Source organism: Panthera onca, chromosome A1 (assembly GCF_046562875.1).
Source record: "Panthera onca isolate mPanOnc1 chromosome A1, mPanOnc1 haplotype 2, whole genome shotgun sequence".
Taxonomy (NCBI): domain Eukaryota; kingdom Metazoa; phylum Chordata; class Mammalia; order Carnivora; family Felidae; genus Panthera; species Panthera onca.
The window spans coordinates 112,263,195-112,276,245 of NC_138339.1; the positions used below are offsets into that span (position 1 = coordinate 112,263,195).

The following is a 13,051-nucleotide window of genomic DNA, read 5'->3' on the forward strand; positions in this document are numbered from 1 at the left end:
TTTTTCTCATACTCTACTCCTCATTCCCCATTAGGCGGTTCCTATCCTCAGAAGATAATTACGTGCCACTTTTCCCATCCTATGCCCGTGGTAAATAGACATAATTAAGAAATTGTGCATTTTTCTGTAGGCCTTAGAATTCTTCTCTACAAAGGACTTCAAAGTTGCCACTAGCAATAGATTAGAATTGAATTCTAATTTGTCTCCCAAATTATCTGATCGGTCCTTTTTATACTTGCTTTTAGGAAAATAATCTGTATCTATAATAAGAGGCAAAGAACTATGTGATATAATAAAAAATGCTCTAAAATGAGTCAGAATATTATGTCCCAGTCCCAGTTCTGTTGTTAAGAGTGGAATTTTTGACAACCTGTAACTTCTCTAGCACTGATTTCCAGTCTGTAAAATTAAGGGGACTAGGCTAGATTCTGGTTTTACAATCAAGTCCAGTTTCAACTTTTTATTTTCTATACCTTCAGCAACCCTTTAAGACTTTTCACCATTCTTTAAATACACATTTTTTTTTACATCTGCAACATTTTGCACATTCTCTTTTTTCATCCTGGGATGCCTTTTGTCACCCTTGCAACCTAGCAAAACCTGCGTTCACCTTGCAAGGTCCACCCAAATACTAGCTGTTTAGCTCCAAAACTTCCCCAATTCTCCCTAACAGGTCAAATGAGTTGTCCTAAGATTAGTGCTTCTGATACAGTTTGATAATTATTTATTGATCTGTTTTCTCCTGAAAATCCTATAAAGAAGGGATTCAGACCCTTGGTATTTGTACTTTCAGGCATATGGTGCTTCACACATATCAACTGTTCAACTCTATTGAATTAATATTGTTAAAGGTGAATATCTGCCTGTTACAGGTTTAAAGTCTAGTAGTGATTGGTGGTTGTCATTTAATGTGATTTTAAATATATGTATTTTGGTAAAATATTCAGAGTAAGTTTCATTACTTACTCTTCCATCTTAGCAATTCATGACCTGCATACTTTCTAAACCACTAGAACTATAGGTAACTCAGTGAGCTTTGAGGTCAGTCACCCTAAAGATATTTCAGGTCATTGGTTAATACACTAACAAAGAAAGAGCTCATGAAATTAAGTAAGGAAAACACTAAAGCTTCAATGTTAAATAATCAGAGACATTCAGACAATTCACAAAAGAGGATAGGTAAATGACAAGTTAGAATATGAAAAACCATTTGGACCTCTGGATAAGAGCAATTAGCACATTCATTTAACACCTCTGCCTTCTGAAACCATAAAAGGACTTTTTTAATTTGTCTGTATTTTTTTATTGAAGAATAATTGACATACCATATGGTATTTATGTTTCTCCTTGTCTGACTTATTTCACTTCGCATAATCCTCAAGGTTCATCCATGTCATTGCAGATGGCAAGATTATATCTTTTTTATGACCAACTAATATATATTATATCACATTATATGGTCAAGTGATATATGTCACATCTTCTTTACCCATATATCTCTCAGTGGACATTTCTTGGCTCTTATAAATAACACTCTGATGAACATAGAGTGCATATCTCTTTTCAAATCAGTATTTTTTTTCTTCAGTAGAAGTAGAATTATAAGATCATAGGGTTGTTTTATTTTTAATTTTTTGAGAAAACTTCATACTGTTTTACACAGTATCTGCATCAATTTATTTACATTTCTACCAACAGTGCACAAGTGTTCTCTTTTCTCCACATCCGTGCCAACACTCCTGATTTCTTGTTTTTTGTTCATCCTAGCCATTCTGAGTGGTGTGAAGTAATATCTTATTGTGGTTTTGATTTGCATTTGCCTGATAACTAGTGATGCTAAGCATCTTTCCTTGTGTCTGTTGCCCATCTATATGTCTTCTTGGGAGAAATGTCTGTACATGTCTTCTGCCCATTTGTAAACTGGATTATTGGTTTTTTGTGTGTTGAGTTGTATCAGTTCTTTGTACGTTTTGTAGGTTAACCCCTTGTCATATATATCACTTGCAAATATCTTCTCTCATTCATTAGGTTGCCTTTTTTTTATTTTGTTTTCACTGTGTAAAAATTTTTAGTTTGATATAGTCTCATTTGTTTATTTTTGCTTTTGTTTTCCTTGTGTGAGGAGAAAGATCCAAAAAAAGGTGTCTCTAAGATTGATATCAAAGAGTTTACTGTGTTTTCTTCTAGGAGTTTCAGGTTTTACATCTAAGTCTTTAATCTTTAACCCGTTTGAGGGTTTTGTTTGTTTGTTTTGTTTTGTTTGTTTGTTTGTTTTAATGTATGGTGTAAGAAAGTGGTCCAGTTTCATTCTTTTGCATAGTGCTGACCAACTTTTCCAGCACCATTTGTTGAAGAGACTGTCCTCCCATTCTATATTCTTGTCTTCTTTGTCATAGATTAACTGACCATATAAGCGTGGGTTTATTTCCAGGCCTCTATTCTGTTTCACTCATCTATGTGTCTGTTTTTGTGCCAGTACCATGCTATTTTGATTACTTTAGCTTTGTAGTAGTAGTTTAAAGCCTGGTATTGTGATATCTCCACCTTTGTTCTTCTTAGGATTGCTTTGCTATTCAGGATCTCTTGGGTTCCATACAAATTTTGGGATTATTTATTCTAGTTCTGTGGAAAAAAACATCATGGGTATTTTGATCAGGGTTACACTGAATGTATAGATTAATGGGGTAGTATACACATTTTAACAATATTAATTCTTCCAATTCATGAGCACAGTATATACCTTTCTATTTATTTGTGTCTTTTTCAATTTCTTTAATCAATGTGTTATAGTTTTCAGAATTAAAAGATCTTTTAAAAGCATAAACTACAATGACAAAGAAAGAGGGAAAGGAGTAACAACAGCAAAATTTTGGAAGCTGGAAAATAAATCTATTTATTACTCTCTATAGCCTTTGCAGACAAGTAAAGCTGAATCCTGTGCTAGCCAAAAAGAACCAATCCCATGAATAGTACAAAACAACCAAAAGACAAAAATCAGCCATACCCAATACCTTAAAAAGTGGGGTAAAAACTAAAACTGTTTAAGACGCTGTTAGACATGTAGATCACAGTTTATGCTCTATGGAGTGGTACGACTGCCCCTTATTTACCCAAACAAAACACTAGGCATTTATCCTCAGAAGAGTATAAAGAGTCTCTACACTGAGGAGCAGCAGGCATAGATGAAAATTGAGGTGTGATATTAAAAACAAAGGGATTAAGTAAACATTTATATATTTTGTTCATAGTAATATAAGGAGTTTTCAATTTTATTTACCACTTTACTTCAGAGGTTAGAATGGAGGCTGGAAAATACGGATACTCAAATATTTGTTGAATGAGTTTTAAAGGTTGAGAATTCCAATATTTTTACCCCACTAATTTTCCAATTATGCATAAACCCTCTGGATAGGAGATTGAGGTATCCTGTGGAGAATTCAACAGCCCCTGAGCAAAGACCCAAAGATAGTGATACAGGGGTTGTTGAATGAAATACCCCACCCAGATCACTCTGTGGTAAAGACTGTAGTTGAAAAATCTTATCCATGCAAACAGAGCTTCCATTCCAGTTTTTAACACCCTAATCTAAATATGAATAGATAGATAAGGTTTATGATTTAAACCTTTAGGGAAAGAATTTAAATGAAAGATGGAAGCCAAAATAAATTTTAAAAGATGAACTCAGAAGAAGTACAGATGCTGGAGGAAGAAATAAAAAAAATTAAAAAAAAGAAATAAAAAAATACTAAATAGAAGAGTTGAAAGATTAATTTCAGGATATGTCCGGGAAAATAGAGAAAAAGACAAAGAAATAGAAAATATAGAATAAAAGCATGAGAAAATTAGAGGACTAATCCCAGAAATCTAACATTCAAATAATAGAAATTCTAGAAGGAAAAGTGTAAGAGGCAATAATAATTGAATAAAAATTTCCAGAACTCATTAATAAGAGCATCCACCACAATATGTATATAAAACAGACTTTTTGAAAGATTATCATCAGGTCATATACAAACCATTAAAAATAAAAAGGGCATCAGACTTCTTAGGATGCTCATTGAAACCTAGGAAACAGTGGAACAATCAATGCCTTTTAAATTTTGAAAGAAAGTGATTCTCAACCAAGAATTCTCTACTCACCCAAACTATCAACCAGGAGTGATCATAGAGTAAAGCCAGTTTTAAAGACGCGTGTCCTCAAAAAATTTGCCTTGATTCAAACTTATTCAAGAAACTGCTTGAAATGTGCTAACCAAAACAAGGAAGTAAATTTTAAAAAACATTATTATGAGTATAATGGTGAAGGAACATCGCAAAGTCAGAGCTGTGCAACAGATATAGGGAATGTCTATTCCAGATTAGAAGAGGCCTTTGGGAAAGACTTATTCAGGAAAATGAAATTGATAATATTATTAATGCATTTGAGCTGTATTTAAGAGGAGAGCTTTGCAGTTGGGGCACAGTTTGGGACTGAATTAGTTATGAGTATATAGACACTTAAGCCAACAGAGAAGCAAACCAGGACAAGAATCTTCAACTACAAAGAAAAAAAAAAACTTGTGAAGAAAACAAAATTAATGAATGTGCATGACATAGTTTAAGCTACTTATAGAGTTTCCTTAGCCCCACTGAAAGTGAAGACAATGACTCATTCTAACCAAAAGAAGTTAAGAAGTATGAATAGATGAAAAGCTACATTCCCCTCTTTACGCTGAATATCAATAATAGATGCCTAAAATTGAAATATTAACAAGTAGCAATACAGGTATGTCATTTAGAGGTATAGAATAATATAGCAAATAAATCACCCACAAGATCTGAAAGTAGCTACCTTTGAGGAGTGGAAGGTACCAGTATGTGCAGGAGTTAGGGGAGGCAGTGCAGGGGATTTTTATTTTCTTAGTGGTATTATTAAGTTCTTTATATGTCTATACAACCTTGCTAAAAATGAAATATAAATTAAAAAATTGATCTTTCTTCGAATGGTACCTACACTTGTAGTGGGCATAGCATAACATATAGACTTACTGAATCACACTTGTTGAGCCACCTGAAATTAACATAACACTGTATGTCAACTATACTTCAAAAAAAAAAAAAAGGAAAACAATATAAATAAAATTAAAAAATGACCCTTCTTACTTGTAATAAGAAGTACAAACTACAGCAAAGAAATGACATATTTATGTTTTACATATTTATAATATCTCATGATAATTTTGGGGTAGAATATCATGTGATGTTATTCTCAGTACCTATAAAAGCAGAAATCGGTATAACGTTTCTTAAAAAACAGTTTGGTGATATTCATCAAGAGACTTAAAGACGTTTATTCCCTTTGACCTAGTAATTCCTCTGTTAGAAATCTCAAAGAGATCCACTTAGGGAAAGAAAACAAAGATTAGGCAGAAATACATCAAAATGTTCACGGTGATTATCTCTTTAATGGGAAATTAAATTCTGGGTTTTTTTTTTCAATTTTTTTTCTCTTGTACCCCTTTCCTCCGGACAATCTATAATGAAAAAGGGATACTTCCATACTCAGAAATTAGGGCAGTAAAAAGTTTTAATTTTTAAAAATCCTGGTTCTCATAACAGAAAAAGTTATTTATTGAGATAGCACCAGATCGGGTTAATTGTGCCAAGAGTGGAATCTAAATGAAGGCTAACACTGCCATCTGGAAGTGTGAGTCATTTCGACTGCCACACACAAAAGGATCCATGCAAGTAGTCGACATGCTCACATTGACTGTTAGTGGTTGCTCAGGAATCTCCCAGAGAAAAAGGAGAGGGCTTTCCCATTGGCTAAAAAAGGAACTCCTTTCCTGGAACAGAATTCACAAGTAGTATAAGCAACAAGATATGGGTTTTTAGGGGGCACCTGGGTAGCGCAGTCAGTGAAGTGTCCAACTCTTGACTTCGACTCAAGTCATGATCTCTTGGTTCATGGGTTCGAGCCCTGCACTGACAGTGCAGATCCTGCTTGGGATTCTCTTTCTCCCTCTTTCTCTTGCCCCTCCTTCTCTCTCTCTCTCTCTCTCTCTCTCAAAAATAAAATAAACTTTAAAAAAAGAAGAAATGGGTTTTTATTAGGTGGAAAAGAGTGATTAAGATGATGACAGGAGCACTAATAAATAAATACCTCTGAACCAGTTTTTAAGCCCTTTAATTGCATCTTCTAAACCTGCTGGGGTATTCAAGCTCTCACACAAAACATTTTTGCTGTTATCTTGTCTTTGTCTTTTTTGTCTAATGCTGTGAAATCTGCTAATCTTGATGTACCAAGTCTCTTAACATTGAATTACTCTGAAAAAAGTATGTATTTCAATGGTGTGGGGTATGGAAAAGAGATAAAGAGAAAGAAGAATTTAAATTGATTTTTAGAATGCTTTCTTGTGTTTATCAGTTGAAAGAAGACATAGAAAAACAGATTATTTAGACACCATGGTGTTCCCACCTGCACTCATCCATTTGCTGTTCCTCCAAGAAACCATTTTAATTCTGGTCACATGAATTTACACACTTTGTTCCTTCTCTCTGGAACACCCTAAGAAACTTTTTCTGCCTGATAAACTCTACTTGCTCTTTCAGAGCACGTGTTGAAATGTTCCCTCCAATGTGAAAAATTCTATGACTCCAGAAGGTAACAATTGTAATAACTGCAATTTAATGAGCTGCCCATACCTTTAGATAATCCTCATAGTATCCAATAACCAAGGTGCTTATATTCTCACTTTACAGAGGAAAAGACTGAGGTTCAGAAGTCTTGAACAACTGGCTCAAGAGCCCATGACTAGACTTGAAGCTCAAATCCAAAGCCAGGATTTACTGTCTAAAGCCCCTTCATTTTTTTGAAATCTATGTCACCTATTGGTCATTTGAATTTATATTTGTTTACATGTTTATCTTCCTCAGTGACTGAGCCTTCATTCCTCCTTAATGGAAGATAAATTATCTTTTTTTGGGGGGGAAGGCATTTTTACATAGAATGTTAATCAGATTTAAAGTTTTTATAATATGTTACCATCCTTTGACTCTATGCTCCACAGACAAGATCCTTAAGCATAGAAACAAGATGTGTTTTAATCATCATTGAATCCAGCACCTGTCACTGTATCTGCCACAGAAACATTCATTATATTTTTGAGTGAATAAACTAACCAATGAGTACACAAATGAACAAATGAATGAAGCAGAAAGACTGAGATCCAGCTCCTAGCAAAACAACACTTCTGTTTTTTACTTTCGCTGTCCTCATTGTCTGTATAGACAGCGATATCTTAAGTTTTAATTTTTTGTGTGTGAAATATACTACCTGTTAACCCAAATGAAATTTGTATCCTAAGGGAATTTCAGCATGCTGGTAGAATGGGGTAGGGCCAGGGCTTACTTTCTTATAAACAAAGATACTGGGACTTCGGAATACTCTGTAGAGATGTCAGATTCTGTATTTCATACATATAGGGATTTTCTAACTAGAGCTTGAGTAGGCAGTTTTAAGCTCTGGACCTCAAACCAGTGTGGTTCATGTTTTGTCACTGTAGAACCTACAATAGAATTTCATTTGGGTGGTCTTCTGAGGTTTTCATAACTTTTGAGCTATTAAAAACTGACCACATACGAGTAGTATAAAAGACTGCACATATTACAAGATACTTAGCCTGTAAGTAATTACAATGCAGTTAGCATAAATTAACAAATGTGTTTATTTGATAACTTAAAAAGTTCTTAAAATCCAAAAATAGTGTGGTTTCCATGAAGAAAAGAAAAGTGCATGTCCGGTTTTTCTTTTTAAATTTAAACCCATGAGAAAAAAGAAGGGGTAGCAGAAGGTATTAAATTATTTCTTCTGTAACAGTACAATCCCACATCAAATTTAAATACAAAAGAATAGGCAAAGGGATAATGGCACTGACTTCAGTTCTAACCCACATAAGGCAGGAAATTGAGTGAAATCAGTTTTTCCTCTAATCTTATGTGGAAAAAAATGTGTCATATGGCAAACCCATATGAATCCAATCTGTTTGGTTTATTCATCCCTGCAGTGACATTCAGACTCCAGAAACTGTATCAGAAATCGAGTCAATATTTCAATACCATCATACAGACCACAAATGTGGGAAGGTATGTGATGACTTAGTGCATTAAAAAAAAAAAAAAGTCCCGATTAAGTCAGGGTGTTGATCATATATCCTTTTCTCTTTTCAGAAACCTATACCTGTTTTCTACCTTTCAACTCACTTTCCGTAAAGGCAGATTGTCTCTTCTATTCTCCATAGAATGAGAAAGAAAAGAAGAATCGGTATCTTAAAAATAAAAATCTCGGGGCGCCTGGGTGGCGCAGTCGGTTAAGCGTCCGACTTCAGCCAGGTCACGATCTCACGGTCCATGAGTTCGAGCCCCGCGTCAGGCTCTGGGCTGATGGCTCGGAGCCTGGAGCCTGTTTCCGATTCTGTGTCTCCCTCTCTCTCTGCCCCTCCCCCGTTCATGCTATGTCTCTCTCTGTCCCAAAAATAAATAAAAAAAAAATAAATAAAAAAAAAAAAAATAAAAATCTCTCCATGCTCCCCCAGCACTTGGGGACGTGCCCAGCTCCCTTCACTAGTAATTCATCTTTCATGACCCTCTTCTGCCTGTCTTTGCAGCCTCGTTTCACACTGTTCTCCTGCACATGCAGCCTCTACTGTAACATATGCACTGGATTCCTATGACTCTGTGCCTTTGTCCATGTTATCGGTCTGGGACTCCTCCCCATCTATGCACTCCTTCCCCCACTCCACCCCTGCTCCCCTTCCCTGCACCTAATTCCTCCAGTCTTTGGATATGTCAGGAGTATCCTCCTATAGGCAGCCTTCCAACTCCAAGATCAAATTAGATGCCTCTGCGTTCTGTATGTGCTATTGGAGCCCTTATCACAAGAGGTACCCTAGGATTGTCTGCTAGTATCATCTCTCTTCTTCACCAGACCGTGAGTTTCTTAAGAGCAGGTCCTTATCTATTCATCTTTTCATGTCCAGCATCTTCTCCAGTGTTTACTGTATTACTACCTGTTCAATAAATATTTGTTGAATGAATCAAGGAATCAATGGTTTTCCATTAGCAGAGTGAATAAGGTATATTTCTTAGAACAGGATCTGAAAAACACACAGGAAAAATCGGGACCACTTCGAGGAAAAAGTACTTTGACAGAGGCCAACTTTAAAACCACCTACCTGCATCTCTCTTGTGTTCTTTATGAAATATGAATATTAATTTTCAGATCTTATCAAAGGAGGTTTAGTTGCCAAGGAACAAAGCAAATTGGTATAAAATGGACTTTCTTATAAGAGAAGCTCAAAATATAGATTCGGAGGACAATATTATGTTGAAATGTCCTAATAGCATTCAAATACTGATATGCATGATGTCTTATGATTAAAGCAGTATGAGTCAAAGGAAGAAACAGGACTATCAGTGTACTTGGTATTCTTTGACGGAATATTTTTTTGATGTATACTTTCTTGACAATTTCTTGATCTCATTTTCCAAGGAAATGTTAGCTTTAAAGTGTTTATTCTGCAAAGAAAATTTTGTGATTTTTTAATTTTCATTACAAATGTGACAAGTAGGCCACAATTGTCCTTTGTAGCCAAGGAATGAAAGGAGCCCCATGTGCAGAAAGAAGCAAAACCCCCAAAATATGAAAATTGGATATGAGTGAACATGAAGTCTGTATATAAAGCAAGCATAGAATGTTCTGACTTTTTTTTCCTTTAGTAAAACTTAATTATTTATTTCCTGTTATGAAAGTAGGGCACCCTGTGGACATTTCTACAACTGAAATTCTCCTTACTCTTGGCAGTCAGGCTGTATGTTGGAAGGATAGGAAACAAAAGCTAGTGCCTAAAACGAAAACTAAGCACGGAGAAGGGATTGTCACTAGCGGATGAATTGATTCATGGGTTACTGATTCTTTGGTTCAACACACTTTTGAAAAGTTATTTGATAAACAAGTGAAAGCAGATGGTTTATTGATATTTTTGAGAGGAGTAAAAAACCAGTTTAAAGGAGATTCAATCTATATTCACAAATCACCATGTTGTGCAAGATATTGAAAATTCATTGCCAATAGATTTATGGCCTGTTCCTAGGTATTTCATAACCATCTGGTTCATTGTGGTAAAATACTGGGGCATGAGGTAGCTTATAGGACCTGGCAGCAAACTCCACTTTTGCAGCGTGAGCATCAGGCTGTGTGATTTTTTTTCTGAGAGCCTGTGTTGTGTACCCAGCATCTAGCGCAAAGTGGGCCTATGAAAGCTCGGCTAGGGCTTTTTGGTGGTAGCCCATGGAGCTGATTTGAGAGAATACCAAGGATGTAAATGTAACATTGGCTAATTGGCCTATGAATTGATTTAAAAAAAAAACATTTCTCCGGGCACCTGGGTGCGTCCGACTTAGGCTCAGGTCATGATCTCATGGTTTGTGAATTCAAGCCCTGCATCAGGCTCTGTGTTGACAGCTCAGAGCCTGGTGCCTCCTTCAGATTCTGTGTCTCCCTCTCTCTCTGCCTTCCCTCACTCATGCTGTCTCCATCCCTCATAAATAAATAAACTTAAAAAATTCCAAAAAATTTCTAATATATGTAAGCAAAATTTGATATTTTAAAGGGACACGACAGCATATTTGGGGATCTTAAAGCTGAGTTTTTGTTTCTCGCCCGATTTCGTCTCTTTGTTTCAGGCTTTTAATTGATGTATAATTGATATATAATATTATATTAGCATTGTATTAGTTTCAGGTGTGCAACATAATGATTTGGTATTTGTATATATTGTGAAATGATCACCGTGATAAGTCTAGTTACCATCTGCAATTTTGTCTCTTGTCGGCCTTTCTCTCTCTCCCTGCCCTCTCTCTCTCTCTCTCCTCCCTTCCTTGCCTCCCTCCCACTTTTCTTCTTTATTGGTAGGTACCATGAGAAACATATTTTCCCATATTCCTTTATTAATGACAACAACAAAACACTTGAGATTTGGACACAATCCAGGTCAGATTTTTTATTTAAATAATGTCTTCCTTGGAGTTACCTTAGAATTACATTCTTACGCCCTCACTGATCTTTTTGTACTTCTCGATGATCTGCAATTTAAAGTAAGGATTTCAATTTCATACTAAAGTACCAGTACTATCCTAGTCTCACTTATTTTTAACTTTCTTCTTTTTCATTCCCCACACCTCTGCCACTTTTATCTTTTCTTTTATATTTGCAATGGAATAACTGAAATTGACTTGCTCCCAGGCTAATATTCTGGGTATCAGAATAACTTGAGGCAGAATGATTTGAGTCAATTATGGGTGGTTTTGATCGCATATATCAGCTTTATAACCTGCCATTCATGATAGATCACTTTCTAACCTGACCATGGCCCTGGCCTATCTCAGAAAAATTACTAGCATAATTGCTGGTTGAAACCTAAACTCATGTCTTGAAGTTTAGTAGTCTGAAGAAAAATTTCCAGAGGCATTATAATAAGGAAATTTAATTAAGAGCTCATGTTGACTCAGGAATATTATGTACAGCATTGATCCACAGCGTAGCTAATAAATTCATTATGCTACAAATTTTACGTGATTTGTTAGTACATTGGCCAATAAGAATGAAATCTGTCTCAACAGGAATGTTGAAAGAGGCAAGGCAGTGAAACTTTCATCTCCACTGGGAGTGAACTAACTTGCCAAATCTGGGCCATCAATCATAGTAAATGCATTCAAAACAAATCATACATCTTCCACAGTTCATTGTATTCATCAGCACTTTTGAAGTCAGCAGTCCAAACAAGTCACTTTGGGCCAAGTTTTCAATAGCCTGTGGTTTAGGCAATATGCCTCAGCTGTCTTTTTTCCAGGGTGTGCTCTCAGGTAGTTGTACACCATGGGCCAGTGCTAGCCAAATCTGAAAGGACAAAAGGCTGGCCTCATTTATTTTTTTTTTCAAGTTTTTATTTAAATTCCAGTTAGGGGGTGCCTGGGTGGTTTGGTAGATTGAGCGTCATACTCTTGATCTCTACTCAGGTCATGGTTCCAGGGTCATGGGATCGAGCCCTGCGTTAAGCTGTGCTGAGCACAGAGCCTGCTTAATATCTCTCTCTCTCTCCCTCAGTCCCTCTCCCCTGCTTGTGCCCTCTCTCTCTTTCTAAAATAAAAAATAAAAATATAAAAATAAATAAAATAGATTTATTCCAGCTAGTTTACGTACAGTGTAATATTAGTTTCAGGTATAGAATTTAGTGATTCATCACTTAAATACAATACCCAGTGCTCATCACAAGTGCCCTCCGTAATACATATTACCTATTTAACCCATCCCTCTACCCACCTCCTGTCTTGCTGCCCTCAGTTTGTTCTCTATAGTTAAGAGTCTGGGGCGCCTGGGTGGCGCAGTCGGTTAAGCGTCCGACTTCAGCCAGGTCACGATCTTGCGGTCCGTGAGTTCGAGCCCCGCGTCAGGCTCTGGGCTGATGGCTCGGAGCCTGTTTCCGATTCTGTGTCTCCCTCTCTCTCTGCCCCTCCCCCATTCATGCTCTGTCTCTCTCTGTCCCAAAAATAAATTTAAAAAAAAAAAAAAAAAAAAAAAAGAGTCTGGTTCCTGGTTTGCCTCTTCCTTTTCTTCCCCCTATGTTCATCTGTTTTGTTTCTTAAATTACATGTATGAATGAAATCATATGGTATTTGTCTTCCTCGAACTGACTTATTTTGCTTAGCATAATACATTCTAGCTCCACCCATGCCATTGCAAATAACAAGATTTCACTCTTTTTTGATAGCTGAATAATATTCTATTGTGTATATATATATGACTTCTTTACCCAGTTATCCCTGGTTGATGGATGTTTGGGCTCTTTCCATAATTTGACTATTGTAGGTAGTGTTGATATAAACGTCAACGTGCATGTATCCCTTCGAATCAGTATTTTTATATCTTTCGGGTAAAGACCTAGTAGTGCAATTGCTAGGTCATAGGATGGTTCTATTTTTAATTTATTGAGGAAACTTCACGCTGTTTTCCAGA

At 36.1% G+C, this 13,051-nt stretch overlaps 1 protein-coding gene and 1 long non-coding RNA gene across 7 annotated transcripts in view; one reads left to right on the plus strand and one right to left on the minus strand.

The window, feature by feature from the left end:
- PDE4D (phosphodiesterase 4D) overlaps nucleotides 1-13,051 on the plus strand; it is a 720,383-nt gene that overhangs the window by 631,992 nt on the left and 75,340 nt on the right. The window lies entirely within an intron of this gene.
- LOC132682419 (uncharacterized) overlaps nucleotides 1-13,051 on the minus strand; it is a 105,170-nt gene that overhangs the window by 65,920 nt on the left and 26,199 nt on the right. For 2 of the 4 annotated variants that reach the window (XR_013556702.1, XR_009611656.2), the window contains exon 4: nucleotides 10,861-11,121. The exons of the other annotated variants lie outside the window; for them this stretch is intronic. This is a non-coding gene — a long non-coding RNA (uncharacterized LOC132682419). Of the gene's footprint in view, nucleotides 1-10,860; nucleotides 11,122-13,051 lie in introns of those variants that run through there. 4 annotated transcript variants of the gene reach the window in all.